We start from the raw sequence: 7,108 nt of genomic DNA on the forward strand, positions 1-7,108 counted from the left end.
AAAAACCAATCAAGATGAAATAAATTACCTATAAAATATGATTCACAAAGGCTTTTGTCCTATTGCTCTGCAAAAAGAAATCAGTAGCTCCCTGCAAAGAATCAAAGTGAAATAATCATTCAAATTCCTAATATCATACTTTAAATTTCAAGTAGCAAGTGAATTTCCAAAAATCATATTTTTAATTTTTCGAAGCAGTAACTTGTCTAAGAATTTTCAATTTCATTGGTTGGTTTAGTGTTAATAAAATGCATAATGATCACTATTCCTATCTAAGATATGACTATGGTGAAAGCAGAGCATTAAAGTTTTTATCTTAACATCTCTATCATTTTCTAAGCTAATAGAAAGAGCGTTTTAAATGTACATTAATGTCTCATCCAGAATCATTGTGATACTTCATAGTCAATTCCATTTTAATGTTACAAATGGCTTTGCACTATCTATATCTCTAACATGTGAGGCCTTTTAAAATTAGTAATATTGTAGTCATTCATCAATTCTCTGAAGATTGGAATAGTAATTCTTAACCATACCACATAAATGAAAATTAAATGCAAGCCCCAAAAAATTAAAAGCTTAGGACTTTTAAAGTGAAAAAACTACCATCCTAATAGATTGATGGTATTAGATCACAAACTTTGAAAATTACACAATGTCATCAAGTCGGTCAAAATCACGATAGTTCACATCGATAACACCAATAACAACCATCAATGAAACAACATGGAGCAGGGTTAGGGTTTGAAGATCTTACCATAAAATTATCATAGCCACAGCTAGCTAGAGCGAAGCTTACTCTGGTAAGAAAATCATCTGAGGCGAGATTGTCATCCAGATATGCTGGAATTGCTTCTTTGATGCCCAGTGTATATGCTGTAGAAAAAAACTCCACATGATCAATACTACAAGGGAAGCAAATATATCATTTCAAGTAGGAATACAAACTTGTTTGATGACATGAAAAAGGAAAATATTTTAGCCACTATAGCTAGTTTTTGAATTTAAATACAAGGATTAGATTTTTATAATAGACCATCTAAAAAAAACTAAAGGTGGTGGTTTTGCTATGGATCTGAACACTAGATATTGACATATATACTGGGGACAAGTTAAATAATTTCAACTAGACTATATAAAGCATTTGAGGACCTGAAAAATAAATTCTTTCAGCCATTTCCATTTTCTAAACATATATGGAGAACAAAACAATAAGGAGTGTCATGCAAATAGTACATATTATAGACTTTACATAGAGTAGACTTTGAAAATAGATAATGTGAAAAAAATTAAAGGATGTCGATTATTAAACAATCTATATATTTGAACACTGAAATTTGATATATCTATTGGTAGTGAGTTGAATCCCATTCCAAATTAAGAGCCACTCAACCCTCAAGATATTAGCTTCAACTTCATTATTATTGGTTTTCCAAGAACTGAGGAGAAATTGCCATTGGGGGAGACATGTTTGCACACATTTGAACTTTAAATACAAAAGAAAGATGCTAGAAATTATTGACCATGGGGGTGATAAATTTAGCTGTCAATGCACACCATTTTCTATTTAGTTGAAAATTATACAATGCATGAATATAGTCCTTCATCTCTGATACTTTATAGCCTGTATAATGTTCTAGCATAGGATTCTGAAGATCAAGGACAATAAAATCTTGTTCAAATTTTAGTACAGACAAGACCAAACAAAAAAATGACTCGATGGAATTTACATTGCCCAGGGGCAAGTTCCAAGATCAAGAGTCATCCTTGCCACAAATACAACTGATGCAACTATCATTGACAGAACATAATGGTGAAATTCATACTCAACAAGGGTAAGTTTAGCAAGACAATTACCCATGAATTCCAAATGTAGAGATGGAACCTGAATGAAAAAAATTATGAAGGTAAGAATAAAATACTTTTATATATTAAATAATTTTATCTCCCACATACAACAAAAAAAACTAGAATGTAAAGCTACGTTATATCATGTTTGAGTAGCACGGGCAAAGCGCCTATTCAAATTGAGAAGAGAAAATGAAAAATGAGTACAACATTAATTTATCATGATCGTTCTGTGGCTTACATTTGAATATATTAATGTTTTTGTTTTTCATGTTAACTTCGATGAAAATAGTCACCAAGATTGCTCCACAAAAAAAATTACTTGAGAAAGCTCTTAGTTGTTGGTGTTATAAGATCATATCACAAATAAGTTAGGACATCAATCTCCATTTCTAACACCTATTAGTATTAAGATAAGGATAATTCTCATTTTAAGAATACTGTCCAAGAGAGATGTGACAAATCATCTTGTAATACAAAAGAAAAATTGTACCTCCTCTCTTGTGTAAGTATTATTTGTAATGTAACAAAATTATTCCACATGTGGAGCACAAATTTCTTCATACTTCCTGAAAGTGACATCAAAGCAGTAGTTAAAAACTGACCAAAGAAAAGAAAAGAAAACAAATGTTACAATAGGTAAGAAGTAAACACGAGGCAACAAGCATGCAAGTAACCCCAAGAAGCAGAAGCTTTTGTCTATTTACAACATTTGCAGAGAGAAACTGATCAATATAGGACACAGTTAAGTAAAGTGTATCTAGCACAAGCTTGTACTCCTTGGCAACCTGTTACAACAATCTAATTTTGTATTGATTATATAAAATTAATTGCACAACTACAATAGGGAAAAATAAATATACATATAGCATGAAGAAATGCAATAATAAACAAATGTCAACAAGCCAATCAACAAGCATGCCCCTCATATTTACATTGATCTCCTATTGAATTGTTTCAATGTAACAAGGTAATGCTCGCCATTTTAGCTGAAAATGTAATTGATGACTGTAAGTATTAATCAAAAGAAGCTTCAAGAAAATGTCATAAATTTAGTCTAGCTTGACACATGAAAACTGATAACTTTTTTGCTTCAAGTACCTATATTACTTCATTTAAGCTTAGAACATCAACAAAAATTTGCAATTTTTAGTGAAGATATGTATCAACTAAATCTATATCTAGCACACCACATAAAAACAAAGTAATTCACAACTTCCTCTGTAGAACATTGTAGATCCATCCAAGGATCTACAATTATATGCCTATAAAAAAAAATTTACAACAATAAGCTGAAGTTGTTAAAAGCATAATACATCTAACAATAGTGAGAATTATACTAACAAGCATTAGAAAAGTGCATAGAAACAAATAAGCTCAATTGAACAATATAATTTTTTTGGACCAAGAATAAAAGATCACTGTGAACAGAGCAAACCTCTATAATGTGTAATTTATCATAAATTTCTATGGCATAAGTAGTACACATCTAAGGATCACCATGGTCCAAATCAATATCAATATAGTGAGAACAGCTTGAGCACCCCACACCTTCACGAGATTTGACTAGAATGGCAGGAACTCCTGACATTTGTAGAAGATCAATACTGTGAGTAAAAAGTAGAAAGAAGAGAATTTGGAAAAATTGATCAAAATAAAAAACAAAACTTAATTAATTATATGTTTAGGTATTCTTAATTAGTTTACAAAATCCCAGTCAAATTACTTTGTTTTGAATTGTTCTTGAGCTCTCTTGATATGTGCTGATTTTGGCAAATTTGTTGCTTTAGAGAAGACACTAATGCCTCATTAGCACATGTTGAAGCATTTCCATTATTTGTTTTGGCTACAAGTTGTTTGCATTGTAATTGCACTAGTATATTTTCTGTAGTTGTAGTTAGATCTTTAGAATTAGCTTGTATATCCTATGCATTCTCTCCATTGCTCTTTTTTTCACCAATCCCAACATCATCATTAGAAGAATGATCCTTGGAATGGCAAGGAACAAGTATCACATCCTTTTCAATTTTTGCAACTTTGGTATCTATATTGACATTCTAAATAATTCCTTGGCATTTTCCTTTGCTATTATTACCCAAGGATGCAACCTAAGCTCATATCACAATACAAATAAATTATATATATCTGAAAGGAAACCGTAAACTATTCAACATACAATAGTGAGAATAGAGGAGATATGACACAAATACTATCAAGTTCTCTTGAAGATATGCAAAATTTAAATCCAGACCCTAGTGTACATAGAATACTAAATTAAAGCAGACTTTTACCATACAATTTAGACTACACTGTCATTTCTCATCATCTCCTTGAAATAACATGCAAAATATAAAAGTTAAAACCAACATAAGTATGCAAAATAAAATTTAGTTTTACCTTACCTGTCCTAACTCTTTGCAAAGCCAGTTCTCCATCTTTATACATGTTAGTCACATCTCCAAGTACTGCTCAATAGCTGGACTAGTAGCATCATGTAAAGAATGCGTGGTGGAATCGTTAGATGCTAGTCTTTTCCTCATCTTCCTTTGGCCCATCGGAGGAAAAGGTGGGGGTAGTTGGTTTTCACAAGATACAATGTTATTGTTAGATGTGGAATTCGCAACCCTGGCTTGAGTAATGCAGACATTATTAAGCTGTTGTGGCCCAGTCATGGCTTGGTCACTTAAGCAACAATGAAATGTACAAAGCTTGCCTCTTCTAACCCTGAATTTCTTAATAATGTTTGCACAGAAGATTCAAGTGAGAAAATCTATCATGAAACATGACCTATTACTCCTATGAACAAATCACAAGCTATAATTTGCAGGGAAAAAATCTTGAAATGCAACTAAAATCACAGAGTTTAATTATTATCAAATTAATATTGTGAGCTGAAACCAGTTGAAAACATGGTTAACGATATGGAAAACATTTTAATAGGCTAAAAATGGATGTGCTTGTTAAATGCTGACTAACTTGAGAATACAATTTTGATCCAATAATCTAAAACTAATTGAGGTGTTAAGGGTACACTATAAACTAGTGAAAACAAAGAACAAAATTCAGTACAACAGTAAAAAAAACCCACAACTAGGATTATGAGTAACTAGAAATATGTGCATTTTTATAGGAGTAACATTACAACTGTTAGGTTAAGTTGCTCATTCAGATTCAAGGAGAGACTTAGGTACCAAAATATGATTCATCATTTTTTTTCTTTTAATGATTCATATGGATTCATGTGTATATGTATTATATATAAGAACATATGCATGCATTATGTATGGAATCATGTGTATTTATTCCATGTTTGGCATATGGGTCTCTAGGGATTTGCATAGATTCACATAAGAATTCATATGGATTCATGATGGATTCATGTGGGGTTTAGATTTGACCCTGTGGGTTTTTCTAGATTCACAGATCACAAATCCATAGGGTCAAATCTGAACACTATGCAAATCTAGTACATACTGGTTCAAGAATCCAAACCCAATATGGACCTAGATCTAGTCCACAAGGTAGATGCACAAATCTGGTAATATGGCTATTAGGACATGTAATGATTATTGACTATAATTTTCAACTCCAATGTTACTCAACCCAAAGTAACGAGACTCAAACTTAGCTTTTACTCAACAAGGGCAATTCAACTCGTGACCCAGCTTGGACTTGGTCATGACTCGACAATGACTCGACGAGTCAGGGTATACTAATTAAATGTAAAAGAAATTTTATTTGTTTCTACTTTTGTATTCAAGAGGGTCATATCCATTAAAATTGAGTTGTCCAAGGTTAGACCAAAGAAAAAAAGTCCACCAGTTAAAATTAGTGGATGCAAAATTGCATATATTGGTAACCTTCCTTGAGTTGTTAAGGAAGATGATATCAGACAATTCTTCAAGGACTCTATAATAGAGTCAGTAAGTTTAGCATCATATAAAATAGGGCTGTAACACCAAGGAACCAAAACATGACTATATGTTCAAGGAAACAAAAAAGACCACGTTGACTATATGTTCAAGGAACCAAAAGATGACTACAATGAGACTATTACAAGCGAAAAAAATTTAGTCTCATTAAAGAGAATTGGGATGTGTGTTTGAAGACTTAACAAATTTTTCCTAATTTCTTTGAAATCAAAACCTCTTGCAGTGCTCTTAATCATAAATGCCATACGACTTTAACTCGCTGTTAGTTTCATAGTCACTATTACTGAGACCCTCATTTTTATATTGATATAGCAGTCCAAGAACATATTCACCCTTGGTACATTAATTTTCTTAGCACATTTTTTACTGTCTCAATTCCTTTTTTAGTAATGAAATTCCCATAGATAAAAAGCCAACTGGAATCAGGCTTTTCTACAATAGCCTCTATAGCAGCCTTAGCCCCAATTCTAGAGATAGTAGTAGTACTCAAATCAAGCACTCTAAGTTGCTCATGACGTTTTGTAATTTCTTTGCATATCATGATTGTTCCATAGTCCTTGAGTTTGTTTTGTGCTACAATAAACTTTGTCAACAAGCTTTTTTCAGCAAGTCATATAGCCAAAGCTGGAGCCACTTTTAGAGTGATACCATTTCCAGCAATTGTAAGAACTCTTAAAGATGGAGCAGCATCCTTGAGGCTATCCACAATGGCAATTTTTCCTTCATCCTGAAGATTCATATAGTTTAAATGAACTTTTGTGAGACCTATTTGTCCATGGATGACTTGGCTCAGAGAAACACCACCGACTATCCCAAACATGTTATCTAATAAATTGAGTGTTTTCAACCTACTGCCTTGGCTCAAAGCTCCTACTAAAGCTTTAACACCTTAGATATCTATACAACTTCCTGAGAATTCAAAATCCTCTAGAGCAATGCATTTTTTTACAAGCACTGAAAGGGCCTCTACCACATCATCTTCTGAGTAGTTGTGACAAAAATGCAAACCCTTAATCCTTTCAAGAGATGGAAGAATCTCACAAATGAATCTAGCAGCTTCTTCAAAAATGTGGGTATCTACGAATTTCAGATTCTTGAGCATCTTCTGAGATTTCAAGAGTGCTCCAAAAGCTTTAACTCCCTTCTCTCTCAATTCATATAGATCAAAAGTCAAGGATCTGAGCATGCACCTTTCTAAAGTAGATGACAATATTGTAATGACCTCAAGTGCTTTAGACTCAGACCTTTCGATGACAAAATTTAAAAGTTCCACCCCTGTTAAAGTTTTCTAAATACCCATCAAGACTCTGTTTACGACATGGGTTGCC

At 32.6% G+C, this 7,108-nt stretch overlaps 1 pseudogene; it reads right to left on the reverse strand.

The window, feature by feature from the left end:
* Positions 1–1,508: 1,508 nt before the first annotated feature.
* On the reverse strand, positions 1,509–4,520 carry LOC149566199 (putative cyclin-A3-1; annotated as a pseudogene).
* Between the last annotated feature and the right edge of the window lie 2,588 nt (positions 4,521–7,108).

This window comes from Cupressus sempervirens, chromosome 3, assembly GCF_028749045.1.
Source record: "Cupressus sempervirens isolate cs-2001-9-10 chromosome 3, ASM2874904v1, whole genome shotgun sequence".
Taxonomy (NCBI): Eukaryota; Viridiplantae; Streptophyta; class Pinopsida; order Cupressales; family Cupressaceae; genus Cupressus; species Cupressus sempervirens.